The sequence below is a fragment of the Salarias fasciatus genome, chromosome 4 (assembly GCF_902148845.1).
Source record: "Salarias fasciatus chromosome 4, fSalaFa1.1, whole genome shotgun sequence".
NCBI lineage: Eukaryota > Metazoa > Chordata > Actinopteri > Blenniiformes > Blenniidae > Salarias > Salarias fasciatus.
In genome coordinates, this window is record NC_043748.1 from 17,778,866 (window position 1) to 17,797,395 (window position 18,530).

An 18,530-nucleotide genomic window follows, 5' to 3' on the forward strand; every position below is an offset into this window, starting at 1 on the left:
ATGCAGATGAAAATGTGCGGCTATTCATTCATATTGGGGGCACAATCAATAATGACATGGTGGATTACATGCTGTAAAATGTACTTGGATATAAGCATTATTCCCCAAAAAAGTACCCATTACAAACATATATGGCTATTTATGGTAAATTTCTTTCAACATTGTTTTTAACTGATTTGATATAAACTGAATACGACACTATTTTCACATGCAGTCATTCAGGCATAGATAAATGTTTTATGCCTTTGTGTTTAAGCTGTATTTACTCCAATATGAAGAAAACACTTGTTTTGACACCACGATGTAGCTCATCGTTGTAATATCATAAACCAGGCTGATTTTATTCTGTGACTTTTGCAACAGTTTGTTTGATAAAAACGGTCATTTTGCTGGCTTCTGGATCCAAAACTGAATTCGTTTCTGGGTAGAATTACGTTCTCTGTCACATTTGATATAATAAATACACTGTTAAAACAATCCAGTTAAAAAGAATTGAATTTTCCATAAATTCACCCTATAACTGTTTTAGAACCATACATTGTCCTCCAGATATTGCATTTCTTGGCAGAGTGACTCGTATTTCTATTCCAAGGTTTCTGCTGCTGCACCCTCCCCCATCTGAGTATTTATTTCTGAATCTGCTCCAGTTGAGTGTGTCTAAGTATCACCGACTGACGCTGTGAAGGTAGCGACATTTCTGCCGAAACAGCAAGGCAGGATGCGTTAATTCTGCGGCGGCACCGAAACAGATCTGGATATTGCCCTGCCGCATTACACCCGGCTTCTGTTCTAGACTAATGACGCCGTGATGAAAAGCTCGGCGGTGATGAAGTGTGATTGCAATTGTTAAGAATTACGCAATAGTGTGAAAGGTTGGGGAATAAACTTCACAATTTGCAAACGGTGTAATGTGTGGCTTGTATATTCCCAGGGAGAGCTCTGTTATTGTGTGGATTGGTAATGTCACTGCTGTCACCCTCACTCAGTGATTTACAGTTTCAGCATTAAGAGGGGTGTCAACGCCAAAAACAAATGGTCCGGGAGTTAATGCGCCGGCGCGCACAACATGCGAGGCCCATTTTCAAGGACAAAGAGTTCTACATGCGCGAGAATTGTTTAAATTTGAGAAAATCACTCAAAAAGTTAACACAGTCGAAGGATCCAGAGTTGATCTGAAGAGAGAGACGAACTCCAACCAAAGGTGAGTTCAGGAGGTGGACAGGAAGACGGGGCAAGTGGGTGGCGAAAGCAACATCCAACGGGATTATTTGTCCAGCTCTGCACCTTTTGAATGTGTGCATACAGTATAAATATATACGCAGCAGCCTGAAGGTGCAAACACACACACACACACACACACACACACACACGCCCACATTTTAAACACACACTGACTTCTGCGAGCTCTCCTCGTCTTGAATCCAGCAGCAGCTCCTCCGGCAGTAACAAAGGTTGAGGAGTGTTAATGTTTCACTCACTGCCAGTCGATCTGCCAAGTTCCTAAAAATGCACCGTAGGGCCTCTTGAAGAGAGAGAGAGAGAGAGAGAGAGAGAGAGAGAGAGAGAGAGAGAGAGAGAGAGAGAGAGAGAGAGAGAGAGAGAGAGAGAGAGAGAGAGAGAGAGAGAGAGAGAGAGCGAAAAAAAACTGCTTGTGCAAACACAACCTCCATCTCCCCCTCCTGACATTCCCAGTTACTGTCCTTCATTCACTTCAACGCGTACGTTCTGCTGCCTCATCATCTCCTGTCTTTCCTGTGTCGATGCTTTCAAGTGCATTAAAACATTTGAAATAAAATTATTCAGAGCATGGTTTTCTTTCTAGCTGATTAAAGACGAGCATATCTGCTAATGAGGCCCGTTTCTGCCCCTGGGGTGCAGCCAGGTTGTCGGGACAGGACCAGAGTGAGTTCCTCTCCCGCCCGGGGCTGTTCTGTCAGCCCACCTGAGTCTGACGGAGCAATAGGAGACTCTCCGGGTCTGTTGCCGGGTAGAAGCGCGTCTCCACCCCTCCGGGCGATTGGCTGCCTCGGCGGTGGCGGCCCCACCTCTTGGAACGGCGGTGTCTTCTTTGAGTAGAGCCATCTGTCGCACACAGGCAGTGGAAAGTGGCTCTGACAACTGTTTCGGGGGCCAGGTATTTGTGATGCGCTGGCCGCTCAAAGTTGGAGAACAGAGTTTGGTAACTGGATCCAGCATCTGTCGGTGGACAGCCCTACAGGAGACACACTGAAAATGAATTTACCAAAAGAAAAATGTGCAATTACTTTATCACTTGATTCCAAACTTTTTCTTCTTTTTACAACTATTAGGATGTCTGAGCTAAACAATTGCTTCTTCCAGCTGAGAACTTTATTCAGTATTTTCAGTTTGCATGTGCTTTGTGGACGCGATCAGGAGCATTCACTGCAAACGCACCGTCCCCATGTCCGTCGGCTTGTGTTGACCGTGAAGTGCCTGGAAGGAGCGCTGACCCACAAACGCCAAATGAAACGTGAAAGCAGGGGTCGGCTGGTTGGAGGAAGCCATCGGACACAAGCAGAGTGTATTTAGTGATTCCTTCACCTCGGAGTCACACCGATCATCTGCCTTCAGCAAGACCAACCCAGATCAGTCCACGTATCAAAGCGGCACAGGAAACCTGCTAACAGCTGATTCATAGAGGCACATTCACCGAGCCAAACGCTGCCATGGGATCTGCTCCAAAACAGATCATGTTCTGTCACCGTGTGCGCCGCCTCCTCTGCTCTCCTCATGATCAATGTTTAATTTATTACTACTCAGGTTTAAAAAGAGCTTTAAAAATAGTCAAACTATACATCATGGCAGTAAAATCAACTTAGAAGTGTCATTCCAGAAAAAAAAACAACCCTTCAACATTAGTTTGTGTTACTTTTTCTAAACTGAGGGGACACCGTGAACCATTAACTAAACCTCCTTTAAAAGAGACATTTTGTCCCGGAGAGAAAGAACGAGTGTAACTAAAAGTACACAAGCCTGTTATATTTAATTCCAGCGCGCCGGTGTGACCTGACGTGTAGCGCGGCGCTCCGCCACGGCTAATTAAAGCGCAGCCATCAGCCATGGTGCCACTCACACTGGTCAAAATGTATACTACGACACAAAAAAAGAAAGAAAAAGCAAGTGCGTCAGTGAGAAACATCAACAGAGCCCAGACTGGGACACGCTGCATAATGAAGCCCTTCCTCAAACTGCAAGCACTCCACTTTATTCCTGCGAGAAGCGGTGATGCAACCGACTGCGTCCCCCTCCGTCTCCACGCCATCTGCCCCTCCATCATAATACGTAACCATCCATTTAATGCCACACTCCTCCTCTCATCCCCGCGCCTAATTAGACGGCATGAATATCCAACAAATGTATGTGTTGTTTGATGGATGAGAACGGGGAGCGTCGACGGCGTCCTGAATTCTAAGCTCTTCAGATCAGGGCGGCGCCGACTCAAATGTGTGATTATCATGTTACATCATGCTTAATTGGATGCAATTCATCTTTTCCCTTCTTCTTTAACCTCTTCACAGAAATAGAAATTAAATCATATCACAGGAAACTCTTGATTAAGGTTGTTTTCCACTTTTTTTTGTTGAGATTTAACTGCTTTGGGGGGAAATTGTTGTATAAACGGTACATTTTAAACCCGTTTCATCCGCGTATAGTGGTTAGCCACACAGCAGGACGGTTCATATGATTGACAGACAAATTTGCATGTTGTCCCTGTGCGTGCAGGGGTTTTCTCCAGCTTCCTCCCCTCACTTGTTTTGTAAGGTTAATTAGGGACTTAAAACCATGGATGTGTGTGTGAAAGTCTCTCTCTAGAGTACGAAACCTTTCGCCCACTGGCTCCAGCTCCCTGTAACCTGAAGCTGGCAGAAGTGAAAGTACATCAGGGATTGATTGATAGGCCGATAGTCAGTGTGTGGAAAGTGTCGGGACTATTTACTGAATATTTTGGCACCTGTGGCTCGACTGGTGGAGCAGCTCGCCTTTGTGTTTGAAGGCTGCGCACTGAAAAACCCATCTCGCCTTGGCCGTGAGCGTCCTTCAGCAAGAAACTGAAACACAAAGTCTCAAAGTGCCTCGCATGGCTGCGACCAACATCATGAAGCGCTTTGTGAGAGTAACAGCAAATGAAGGCTTTACGGCCAATAATGGAATTACAGTCATCAGTAAGAACAAGTGACTCATTGTATGTAACATTGAATGAACTTTGCTGTCCACTGTAAACAAACGGCATAAAAACTTCATTTATATATTTCATTTCTATTATAATCAGTTTTATCTAAGTGTTTCACCGTCATGTTTTTTTAAACCCTGTGTCTCATGTAGCACTTTGAGATTTGATTTTAAATGTAAAGTGCATTACAAATAAAATCTATTATTATGAGATGTAGTTATTACAGCTTAACCACATAATAACACAGTGACTTATCAAATTATTGGTAAAATGTAAACACGCTGCTCCCGAATCAGTGAAAAAAATGCAATATCAGTTCAAATCATTGGCATTCACTCTCTTGTTTTGTTCGAAGAGACTCTCCACAAATATAATCAGGGATTAAATTTGGAGAATTCTCTTGTTTTCATACCGATATGGTTTTGTTTGTATCCTACAGAGTGTTACAAAGTACTGAAATCACAACACTATTGTGCACACAGTTCATCCTCTGTCGAGCAACAGCTTTGCAAATACTGAATTTGCAAGTCAAACATTTGAAAGAACACGCTGGGAGGGACGGCTGACCCATTAAACACACAGACGGGGAGAGTTTGGAACAAAAAAAATCCCACCAAAGACGATTAAAAGTACGAAACATCTCCCACATGGCCGTGGTGTGTGCACTTAGCGCATACATGCTATTTAGCTTTTGGAATGTGGAAAACTGAGAGTCCCTCACCTCCTCTAAAAAAAACCGATTGTGTAAGAATAAAGTCATTATTTGAATTTCACCACCGTGCCTTTTAATGACTTGGCAGTAAAACTGTTTAGTGGGAGAATTAATGCCAAATGTAATCTCTCTCTCTCTCTCTCTGGATGATTTTCATTTGTAATTTTTCTAGTGATAAAAATGCCCCAGAAATACAACAATTGACCCAGCTGTTCATCAAAGTGGAAAAACATTCATATATATACTTTATCTTTTCAGTCTAAAGCTCAATGGGTTTGGCAAGGTCTTCTCCAAAACTGACATTCTGAATCGGCCGGATCTATAAACGTAGCTGCCCACAAGCCTGACGGTGAAGGTTTATGATCAACGAACTGGGAGAGGACCTGTCCAGTCACACTGTGGACAATCATCAACCACAACAACAACCAAGTAACCCAGCATTCTTCCTGTCCAGAGCAAACAAAGCTCTGGGGAATGATGTGACCTTGCTGGCTGCTCAGTGTGGTCAGAGCGCCCCATCAGCAGGGTTAAAACCTCCAAGTGCTGCACTGACCGGAGCAACACACCCAAAATACGTGTGTGTGTGTGTGTGTGTGTGTGTGTGTGTGTGTGTGTGTTTGTGTGTGTTCGAGCTGTCAGTTTGGCTATCTGATGTCCTTGCAGAGATTATAGCTGAGTGCTAATGAAAGGAGGGGCAGCATGAGAGAGCACTGCCAGAGAGGAGTCTGCTCACAACACCATGTTTTATGTAAACATAGCCTCACATGAAAATACAGCGTTTCATCTTTCAACGAAAAGATTTTACTTCATAAAATTCTACGCAGAACAGAAATAAATGCATCAGGTGGGCAGAAACGAGGGGAGGAGAATGTATAAGGAGAGTTTTGTTTGTTTATTTTCCAGTGACCCTTTGCAATCGAGGTAAAAATCTCCATAAAACTGCATCTGATATTCTGATACTGGACTCCACCGTCCTCTCTCTCCCTCCACCGCTCGACCACCTGGCGTAAAGCAACACGCTCCCTTTCCATCTGCTCTCATTCTCAAGCTGAGGAAACACAGAGGGACAGATGGAAGGATGAAGGGCCTGGAAAAAAAAAAAAGAGGAGTAGGAAAAGTAAACAGTCAGGTCAGCAATGAGAGCAGCGGAGAGCGCTTTATCTGCTTTAGATTAACAGAAAGTCCGAACGCTGCACTACGGCACACATGATAAAAACCGCCAATTATTAACTTTTTGTTTTGCAGCCGGCGGACGGAAAAATAATCTAGTTTGCATGCAGCGGCGCTGCTCTCTGTGTACAAACCGGACTGACCGGCACACCGTCCAATCAATATTAACATCCCCTGCATACATGAGAAATGTGAGAGGGACGTCGTGAAGCCTGCTCCGGGAAACCTGTCAAGGTTTTGATTGACTGTGACTTTTCTTATTGATTAAGATTAAAGCACCTGACAGCAATCTGTCTTTTTTTTTTTTTTTTTTTTTTTTTTTTAACGGTTCAATCTAAAGAAGTGGCTTCTCGTTTTGAAACGTTTGCGTTGCGTGTCTTCACGGAGCAGGCTGACGGAGCAACATTGCTTTAATTGGATATCACGTCTATAAAGTGAGCATAAGAAACGCGATCAGTGTGTGTTTGGCGCGTCGACTTACGTGTGGTGCGTAATTGATATTTGCTGCGTGGATGAGTAATGGGTTATGCAGCGCACGGCGCCGGAGTAGAGCCCACTTTGAAGGGGACAACATGTACTGACAGTTGTTTACGCTCAGCTCGGCGTACAGCATGTTGACGGTGTGTGTGTGTGTGTGTGTGTGTGTGCATCACCAGCAGGCAGAATGAGAATCGGAGGGTTTGCTGCTCGTCTCAGACACAACTTGGCACGTTAATGTCTCAATTAATATGTGCAGGTGAAGTGATGTGCACAGGAACAACTCACTGTGGTGGTTTTCTGCTCCACTCTGTTATATTTCCTATAGCTACCATGGAAATATAAACCGGGCGATGTGTAAAGACGTACAGCCAGCTCACACGGGGATTTCAAACATTCACATATTGAAATAGAGGTTCAGTTTGTCTTATGCAATAAGATGAAAATAAAGTTTCTTTTTTTTTTCTTTTATAAATACTGTAATTCCCTGTGCGTGCTCCAGTAGCCATATAAAGCCAGGTTGTTTTGTTTGATCTTGAGTTAATTTCACAGCATTGAAGGATTCAACAGTTATCCGTCTGTCTTCTACACCGCTCTGTCTGACTTGGGTTGTCAGGGTTCTGCAGCAGATCCCAGCTGAATCCAATCTGAGCAGGTCGCCAGTTCAGGGCAAACACAAAATACATAAAGTCACATCGAGGGGCAGGTTGTGGTCACTGATTAGCCTCTGATGCATCAGAATAAACCAGAGCATCCACAGAAACCCGCAAATCTAAATCAAAAGAATCACAAAAAGAACCACCGAACGCATCAGACAGGAAGACCGAATGAGAGAAGCAGGATGGATCAACCAATACCAGCAAACTAGTACAATGTTACAGCTCTGATCATCCTCCCTGTTACATTTTTTTTTTCCATCGTCACTGTGACATTCTGCATCACAGTCACTTGTTGGGAAACATTCTCCAATATTACTTTCTGTTACATCCAGAACAGAATTTCAGATTCTTGGTCCAAACAGCTAGACTCCATCACACCTTAAAGAGCTGTTGGTCCCATATTCCCCAGCAGAACACTTTGTTCTCGGAGTGCTGCTTTCTCGAGGTTCCTAGGTTTTCTGAAAGTAGAATGAGAAGCAGCGCTTTTAGCGATCAGGCTCCGCTCATGTGGAACCGGCTCTCAGTTTCAGCTAGGGAGGCTTATTGTCTTTTACATCCGTGCAACTGCAGCATAGATCATCAACTTTTTAATCAAGTTATTAATGCAAACGTATGTGCGCAACATCTCAAGCCGATCAGTCTTTCTGTGAACTATTTGTGAAGCATTTGCTGTAAACTCCAGCAGGAACCTGCGGCGGAGATGGGGGTGATTTCTGGAGGTGAACCTCTGAACGTATATTATGCTCCCTCTGCTCTCTGCACTTCAACACTGATTCATATTAGTGTCATAAAGCACAGGGCGAGGGCACTTTTAGACAGGGGCAGCATAAATCCCACCACACGTAGCTGGTGAACGTAAAAAAAAAATGCTGCTCTTTCAAACACAATCCATTTCTATCGACTCTGAATATTTTTTGTTGTTTGTGCCGTTTCTCTCTCTGCAGCGGAGGCAAAAAGTTGCGAGCACTATTCAGTGTGTGTGGCGTGTTTGAGTTTGGAGCTTTTTTTTTTTTGTTTGTTTTTGTAGTGGCAGGAAAATGAGTTCAGACTGTGATGCATGCTCCACAACAACACCGAGCCAGCCCAGCGACCTTCAAGGTATTAAGGCATGTCCATCCAATCTTTCTTTGTCCCCCGGGGCCATCATAAAGCACACGGCGCGCTGACACCTCAGGGTGCGATGGGCGGAGGCGAGAGTTATGATGCACTGTTAAAAAAAAAGAAAAGAAAAAAAAACGGGAGCCCACAAGACTGAGAGTATGTTTATGTTCATGTGGGCAGTCACTGTAACTGTGCTCTGCTGTAACACAGATACTCGCCTATAGTTTGTGTAATTTTATGCTGCTGGATATCTTAAAATTACAATCGTCGTGGCACCTTTCTGTGTACCGTTCTTATTCTTTTAATATCTTCTGATAGAACAGGAGAAAGATCTGGACGTTCTCTGTTTGAATCTCACACGCTTGAATGCTGGATCGTAACATAGGGCCCGTTTTTATCTGTCAGGAATGTTTATTCAGTCAACGCAGTCAAATTTTAATCCATTCAGCCAATGTTTGCTCTGCGCTCTGCGACAGTCGGAATACACAACACGATCCACGTTTAAACTGGTCAAAACTGGGCAATTCTTTGGTAGAATAGCATCACATTCATTAGAAATATCCCTTGTTGTTGTTCCATGACATTTCCTCTCTGCTATTTTGAGGATGAAGTTCCCTGCCAACAGGTTTGAGCTTATTTTGCATCAATGCTCCACTTCTTAAATGCCCGAAAAAACAAGCCTACCAGGAGCTAATATGGACGGAATTAGATGTGCAACCTGTTTATGGCATCCACTAATGCTGCGGGCCGGCTTCGGCCTCGTGTTGACTCTGCAAACAGCAACACAACTGCAGACTGTCTGCAGGAAAGAAAATAAGCAAAGCGCCACCGAAGAGGCGAAAAGTTCTCCCGGATGATTAATCAACAGCGGTTTCTGCGAAAAGGCCACATGTGTCTGGGATATTTCGGATAGATGGCCGTGACTTTGCGGCGCCGGACCTGCAGCATTTGTCTTTTGTGCTTCTACGTGGTTTCATAAATGTGTTTACTGCTGATAAACTTTTTCCTCACGTTCTTGTCGGCGCTCACGTTTGAAAAAAACTGCACTTACAGTAAGAACAGCTGTGAGAAAAGTGAGGAAAGAGAGCGTCTCAGTCAAACTCTCACCCGCATGACAAATATTTTCAGCCAGTGCCAATTCCTGTGTTAGATTTATAGTGCCTGAGCAAGGAAATGGAGGTGACCAAAGGGGGAAAAAAGAGCCGAAATGGAAACAAAATTGGGAAAAAGGAGGAAAAAAAAAAGAGAAAGTGCCTCGTTGACAGAAGAGAAATCAGTAAGGTATGGTGTATCCGAGCAAGGAGAGAGTGGGAGAAGATTAGGGGAAGTGAAAAGGGAAGATGGGAGCTAAGAGAAGATAAAAAAAAAAGAGAGAGAAATAAATATGATGCAGCTGTCAGAGAGAAAGCTCCCTCTCTTTCTGTGGTATATTATTCCTCAAGCACCCTGGCACATGGCTAATCTGAGGAAGGATGGAGCTTATTTACTCGTTAATGGCTCTGCTGAAGCCTTTCAGTGTGTCATGACCTGGCACGCTCACAAGTTAGAACGTCTGGCTAACAAGCGGCCATCACCGTCTTTACTCATCAACCATTAGCGATCGCTATGTACGTGTATGTGTGTGTGTGTGTGATTTCTTTTAGTGTGACCGTCCTGCAATCCTCCGCGGCAGGGGGGGGGACATTTTAGTCAAACCATCACTTTTCCATTAATCTCACAAAATTCTCTCCACATAAACTAATTTTGGTGAAAGATAAATACACTGCACATGTGCACTTTTCAAGCACACCCCCAGACTCGGTGTTTCATTTCAGCGGCGTGTGACCTACACACCCTTTATGAATTTTAACATCCCCCTTTTACGTATCAGAAATATTGACGGGGCGAGTCGATACGGAATGAGAAATGTATGGCGGGCCGGGCCGAGGTGCCGATGTCCTCATATCAGCCGCGGAGTGACAGGATTCAATTAGAGCCGACACGTTTCTCAAGTTGGGAGATAATCGTTGAAGGTCAGGTGCTGTTAGGATTCCTTCGATCCGTGAGGAACTGAGCACCGCTGCCTAATGATTTTCCTACTGAGGGTATTGATATTCAGTAGCAGTTCATTAAGAGAGATGATTCACTTTGCAGGCTTTCAGAGATCATACTTTGTTTTCAGGGCAACGGCAACTCATTAAAATAAAGATGAGAGCAAATTAAAAACAGAAATGCACTAAGATTGGATGTTTTGTCACTAAACTGATTGTTTTATTATAGTTACACCGAATATAAAGATATAATCACAAAGTGAAAGCCAAAAAAAAACCAAAAAAACAAAACCACCAAATGATCAGAAATCTAAATTGCTGCGGTGTCCTTTGGGAAAACAGGCAGCAGTGATGTTAATGAGATTTGTAGCAAATTAGCTGAAATGAACATAAACTCGTGTTTCGCTTTAGGAGAGGTGTTTGCTTGCAAATTTTGACAAACAAGCTGTGAAAGACAACATGACCTCGCCGGGCAGAGACTACTGGTATTAATAATTGCCACGTCCAAGTCGCTGCACATCCATTTTTAAAGCACAGTGCGCGCGTGTGTGTGTGTTTGTGTGTGTGTGTAGGGCACAAATACAGCAGTGCAATGTGAACCGTCCTAATCTTGTGAGTAGCTTCCTTTTTTCCCTCTCTCTCTCTCTCTCTCTCTCTCTTTGGATCCCACCCAGATCGTCTCCCGACAAAGGAAGTGAAGCTTCATCCAGTTTGCCAAAACAAACGCTGGCAAACAGACCGATTTAGCTAAAGTTAAAGCTGTACAGTACAGGAGGCGGCTCAATATAGCTTCTGTTCAGTTAGTCAGAAGGTGAACGTAAACACTGTTGCTCTCACACACACACACACACCAAAATAGCTCCCAGCCCGTCTTATTAGCCTTGTGTAAGCTTGAGCTAGCTTTGGTGGCAGAAAGCTTCAAGCTGACCTCAATCCGCTCCCATTGCGGGTCAGCGTCCCGCCCCGCCGTCACGCCGAGCGGCGGTCCAGCTCAGACTCCGCCCTCCGGGCTCCCAGGGCCGGCGGCGATTAGCCCTGCTATTCATACCCCGGCAAAGCTCCGGGCCTCCTCAGCCGCTGTCCTCAAAGATGTGACTGGACAAACGCTCTGGACGGCAAATCTGCTTAGCACACTTGTGGCAGACAGGTGTGTGTGTGTGTGTGTTAGTAGGTGTGTGTGTCTCTGACGAACGCTGGAGGCGGACGCTGCCTACCTGTGGTAATCTCAGCTAATAACTAGTTAAATGAATTTAAACGCGCGTTGCGTTGTGGAGATGTTCCTGGCACAACTCATGCGCACGTTAGGCCACTGACCACAGCGATTTCATGACTGAATTTGTTTCCTCTCAGGGAGAATTATCACCAGAAGCAGCTCAGTGGTGTAAAGTAGCGCTATTGTGTTTTTTGTGACACAACTGAACCAGCAGCTGCTGCAGGAAGATCAACCGCCGTCCCGACCTTACCTGCAAATTAATAAACCCATTAAACAACCCGAAAGTACTGCATGTGTTTATAACAAACCAATTTTTTATTACTTTTTCCTAAAGAAAAACAGCAACTTAAGTGAGAAAACACATCACGAAAACAAATATGAGCCATGTGGGTGTAGTTAGAAAAGCTGTTGCTTCAGTTTATTTAATGTTACTGGCGAGTTTATGCAAAGTAACTTGGCTTCTTACTCATTCAGCATTTATTTATTTATCATAACTTTCCTGGACTTTGTTTTGGTGCTTTGTTTTTGTTGTGTTGACTCCATGCGAGCAGCATTTTAAGTGTGATATTGTTACCTGATTGCTTTCTTAGCGTTCAAGTCAAGTCCAATTAATTTAGAATTTGCCTGCTGGTGATAGATGCCGTTGACTGTGTGGACGGCAGGAATTATGAGGAGGATGTGTTGGAAAGAATTTGAATACGCAGGCTCCTGTGGGTTATATTAGAAACCTATTTGTTGTCAGGTTGTTGCTTTCTCTTTTTTTTCCCCTCATCCTGTCACTTTTGTCATTCCCCATCTGTTTATCTCTCCACGCAGGAGCTGCGTGAACGCAGATTGTTTTGCTGTAAATCGTTAAGGACTGCTATTTTGCACATTTGAATTTAACGGGTTTTTACCTTTTGACACGTTAAAATCGCCTTGTAGTTTGTGTTTGTTTGCCGGTGTGTGTTTATCTTCCTCTCTTCGGATCTCGCGGAACGTCCCTGCAGCGAACGCACGCCTACATCCAAACCAGGTACAGACCGACGCAAATCGCGAGTCGGGGACCTCCCAGCGTTCACACAACGAGGAAACAAAGCCTGCCAGTGTGACTCCGCCGCCGCCTTCGCAGTGAGGACGGCGTTTCTCGGCAGCGTCTGCCGCCCACAGATCCAACATTTTAAATGTCTCTCTGCCTCTCCTGATGCTTTACAGCAGCCTCATCCCCCCGGTCGGGAAAACAGCCTCCTGCCATGAGGATTAATTAGGATGGTCTAAATCTAGACCGGGGTCCTTTTGAACGTGCACAGCGGAGTGAGAATTGCTCCAGCAGATATGGACGAGAGCTGGAATGTGGAAGTGTGTCAGTATTTATAGAAAGACAGAAACTGTGAGGAACAGGGTGAAGACAGGGTGAAGCGTTTTTTTTTCCTTTGTTTTCATGATTTAGGATTCTATTTCATCTGAACACACTGAAATATTTCACCATCAAGAACATCATTCTAAACTATGATGATTTTGTGCTTTATACCATCAGTTTTCCATAATGAAAGAGTTGTATAATTTTCAAACATCTCAGCTAAGCTTCCGTAGTTTCGACCTTCATCATCTGAGGGCGAAATCTTCAATCTAATTTACGTCACGGTTCTCCAAAGCTGCACTGAGAGGGGAGCACCGCCCAACTCGGGGTTTCCCAAGAGAACATCAAACTGCCAACTCTGTGATCGCCTGACTCACAGCCAGCAGTCTTTAGGGCTGAAGGACGCAGGGAGACGTCCAGCCGACTACAGGTGAAGGTGGTACACGACGAAGACACACAGACAATCACACACATTCACACATCTGGACATGTATTCACCAGTTAACCTCAAATAAAAGCTTTGGACTCTGGGAGAAGAAAACACGAGTTTTAAGTCTGCACAGAAAGATCTCTTCAGTCGAAAGTACACAGTCTTATTAAATTTGGGACATTCAATTTCAACAAAGTGCTTCTTTTGTTACCACTGAGTTTCTCTGCTACTGCTGGACACAGTGTTGATCGCGGGGATTTATGAGGAGAGAAGCCGGCCGCTTGGATCAGGATCCAAAGAAGTCCTCCTGTTATCATACAGTTCCCTTTGTAGCCAGATTCTCCAGATTTGCTCCCTAACGAAACAAGTTTACACAAGCAGCGAGTGATAAGACTCGCAGCCTTGAGCGGATAAGCATTGTGACACGATGAGCTTTGCTGCAATTGCCCGGAAGCAGAGTGAAGCGCACACAAACACACACGTTGGCTTGTGTGAAAAGGTCACACCTCATCTCTTGATGGATAAAGCAGCTCTGGCTCTGCCCGTGCCCCGTTGCTCAATCCCAAAATGCCATCCGTAACAATGCGGTTCACTGTAAAATCCAACCGCAGATATTCCTCGGAAACACGAAAGAATAACTGAAATCCAGTCACGGCTCCGCCTACGGAGGTTAGAAAAGTTCAAACAAATTATGCTGGCGTTCCCAAAATGAAAAAAAATGCCCTCCAGAGGTTGACGTGTTCCCAACACCTCAGCGCACAAGAAGTTTCTCTGATGCTGGCATTTTCACACCCAAATGAACTCTCCTTTACCGAGAGGACGCTGGGCAGCGCGCCGGCAGGATGCAGGGGGACGAGGAGCATGTGCAAGTCCATTTATAAACACAGGAGAGACAAAAAAACCACAATGAGTCGAAGTCTGTAACATCCTCACATGTGTAACTAGCAAGATTTAATTCACTTTCATTCATTTTTCAAGTATTTTTCACCCTTTATGGAGTAACTGGTCACATGTTGTATTTATTCTTCTTTCTTTCAACCTAGAAATTTTAATAAAATTCAAAATTTAATCAAAAAATTTGCTTCCTTGCTTTTGCTAAGTAGCCCTATAAATGATCATATTTAACCTTCAAATAACACGACTTGAAACTGCATCTCACTTTTCTGTTTCAGGCTTCCGAAAAAACCAGCAGTCTGCCACGGCGTATTGATTCCCGCTCTATCATCAATCTATTTCTCACTAACCCATTAGCTGCACCCGGCGCCCTCGTAAATACCAAGGCACCGTGTCACATAAAAAAAAATGCTCAGAAACGCAGCTCTTCCCTTCAGCTAAGATGTACTAGTTGTTCACCTCAACCTGTCATGAGAGAGACAGATGTTCCCGCCAGGAGTCCCAGAGGTCAGGCACTCGTGTTCCACCGCCGCAGCTCAGCCTTGGCAGAAACATTAGTAAATTTAATCCCGCTCTGCCGCGCCGGCGCGCACGCACACGCGCGGCAGAAAGCCGCGATTCCTCCAGCTGTATCTCACACGTGTCTGAGTCAGACAGAGATGGACACGGGCGAGGAAAGAGAGAGCAGAAATTCATTTAGTCTGACACGTATAAAGTATGAGTTCTGGTCCCTGAAGGGAAGGTTTATGGCGAGGAGCTTCAACGTGATTGTATCTCAAAGCTGCAGCTCTGGAGACAGGCTCGGTCTTGTGTGGAGGAAAAAAATAAAAAAATAATAATAATAATTGAATTGATGCTTTTGGCTGTTTTTTGTGGAATATTTTCAGAGGCCGAATCCATTTTCTATACACACAAGCACGGCTTTGAAAAGATTCTGATAAAAACCCCCAAATCCAGAATAGAACTGGGATCCCCTTCACTGTGAGACAGGAGGGCTGAACACTACACCACCGTGGGATACTTCACCGCTCACATTTCCATCTAACTCGCAAATCAACAGTCAGGAATGACGGAGTGACATGTTCGGAGGGCAAAAAGTTGAGGCGGAGGTTACGATTCAGAGCAACACCCACTAGGAGAAAGAAATTTTTTTAAAAAACGACGAGGAGATGTGGGGTGGGAGTTAGAGGCAAGCAGCTCTACTGACTTCTTCAGGCCACATGTTGACAGACAGCAGGAACATGTCTCAACATGACTTTTTTTTTTTTTCCTTTCTGCAGAAAAGCAGAAGCATAATCACGCATTGTGACCTACTTTGCGGTTGTTCCCATAACGAAGTGAGCCAAGGTAATAACGGCGGTGAGGCAAATGCTTATGTCAGTAGTAATTTACTACTGCGCTAAATGGAAATTATATCCACCGTTTTCAAGAGAGAACGCCGGTGGCATAGCAACACTTGTGTAAGTCCTTCACCGCTGAGCTGGACGTGACGCAAATAACAACTCAAACACACCTTTTCGTGTGACGCGCCTCCGGTTTGTGCTTGTTGATGTGAATGACAGTCTGCAGAAATCTTTAAGCATCCATGTTTCCTCCCAGGAGAAAACAACTATTTCCCCCCCTCGGCTTGTCAAGAATGATCACTAAGAATAATCCATGAGCAGAGTAGGTGAAGCATCAGTGTGTGTGTCTGTGTGTGTGTGTGTGTGTGTGTGTGTGTGTGTGTGTGTGTGTGTGTGAGAGAGACTGTGATCATACATGACTGGAGATGCGCTCGTGTCCACAGAGTGCTCGGTATTTATAGACAACTTTTTCTGAGGTTCCCTTCACATTGCTTCCGCCCACATCGTGTGTCGATTTGTTTCTCCTTGTTTCACACGGGTTCGGATTTTCCCTGACACCTCGAGTTTCTCATGCCGGATGCGGGTTGTCATGGCAACACGTCTTTGACAGACTCCTCGCTCGCCGCCAAGACGCAAAAACTCACCCGGCCGGGAAGAAAGACGGGTGCAAGTTCTCTCTGTGCGTGATCATCTGGGTCTGCAGGGTGGGGTAGTGGACAGCACTCTCTCTGCACGGCTAGCGTGTCCTGGTTCAAGTCCAGGGTTAAGGTGTGTGTTCCCTGTGTGCCTGTGGGGGGAAAAGAAGGGACTATAGACTGCTTTACTGCTCTATTTCTGCTTCTTTGAAAAATGTAAAAAGAATATTTGTGCAAGTTGTTATCAGATATTAGGCCTGTCTCATTTTTTCTCAAAAAGACTGTATAACACAGATGTATTTTCACAGAACTTCCAGTCACACGTGCGTTCAAGTCACCTTGCACCCAGAGGAGCAGCTAACCGCAACGTCAGCCTTCAAGTGTGCTTTTATCTCCACAGTCTGTCAAGGACGTGGACACACTCCTTTCACCCATTTGCACAGCAATAAACTGTTCCTTTTCAAAATTCATGCCTGGACACGCTGTGACGGAACAAACATTTTGGAGTGGAGAAAAGCTGAGGGCAGAGAGGGTAAACGGCCAGGAGAGACTTCTGCCCCCACAACCCTGCCGTCTTATATGGCTTTATCCAACAGAGGGCCGATTTAGAGGAGAAGTTAGCCACAAATGGCTGTTTTTAACTGTAGGAGGAACCTGGACTGTCCTCAAACCTGTTTCTGAATACGCCGGTCGGCTGAACGGTCTTATATCTACAACAAAACTGATAAAAACTCGCATTTACTGAAACGTTGTTGCAGTCAGAAGCCAGTTAACCTAACTTTGCACTTCCCCTGCAGCCGATCTCTTTTACTCTCCTGTGAATATATAGCCACGCTAAGTTGTCCCGCTAAGTGAAAATGACAAATCATCCCGCCACCAAAGACATGTGGCGCTCTTACAGTAAATGAATTGCAGACTCAGTCTCTCTGCTCCCATCTGTCTGCTTGTCTCTGTCTCCCTGTCAGAGATTTATGGCTCCGTCTCTCCACCGGCCTGCCACTGCACCCAGAGATGCTCAGTAATCACATTATGCCACACCACCACAAAGCATTTTCCTGTGTGAGAGCAGTTTTGGGTTGTTTGCATGCAAACACGCCCGTTCTAATATGCATTTCATCAGCTGCGTTATGACTGATGCTCCTACATATAATCAGCACTATTCTGTATGAATATGGTTTTTTAGTGTGTGGGCACTAAAGCAAAATCAGTAGATTTTGTTCTTTCAGAAAGTTTTTTTCTCCTTTTTTGAACATAAGTCCAATAGATAACAGACAAAGCACAGCTGACTATAGAGTGAATGCAGAGTTCATGCTGAGTAGCAGATGCTGCTGCAGGGTATTGTCTGCCTATAGACTCCACATCAAAATAAAAGGCATTATAGAGCACAGAGACTGTCAGACACACAAGGTTTCTGCTGCCCTGGTGCATCAAGCGAAGACCGGAGACATGCGGCTGCATACTGGGATGTGATTCAGTCGAAATCATATTTGATGCAGCGGCGCTGGGTTTGATATCAGGGCACGTTTGTTTTTGTGGAGCTCAAGGGCGTCTCCACTCTTAAACTAACACTCATAATGAATGATATTCCTCAACTATGGCCACACCATATTCCTGTTACACTAAACAGGACCTGTTGCCAGGCAACCAGCCAAACCGAGTAGGAGGTGGGACCTTCCGACTTTAGAGTCCTGCAGAGCTACATGAAGCTAACGCGATGTCTATTAATGATGCAGGTTTACAAGAATTAGTAGTTTTAAACTGGCTTCTGTTTTAGGTGTTGGTGTGCATGTGGTAAATGTAAGAAGGTGATTGTGTAGTAAACTGTGACTTTTCTTTACTCATCCTCTGATGCTGTGTCCGGCCATAAGATTCCCCGGGGCACCGGAGGCCGCTGAAGAAAGGTACCGGGCTGGACCAAGAGTGGGAGCAGGGGTGGTTGCACAGATTGTAGATATGGTTTAGGATTTAATTTATTTATTCTGGAGATTTGTTCAGTTTGTTCTTGAGGAAGAGTTTCTTTTTCTTTAGATTATTATAATGGATTTTGGAGTTGAGGATTTTATCTTAGTTTTAGTGAGCTAATACCGTGTTTTACACCTTTGGAGTTTTTATGGTTTCACCCACTTAAGGTGAATGTATTTAATGCGCTGATGTAGTCGCTGAAGAAGTCATGCTCCACTGAAATAATTCTATGCGCTGTTTGGCATTTTTGGCACTTTATATTTTTTGGGCACAGGAAAATGAAAAAGAAGTGGACCACTCGACCTTGGCTCATCTCCTCTTGCTGCTCACTGCTTTCCTCTGCTCGTGCTGTCCTGCTTCCATGCCATTTATT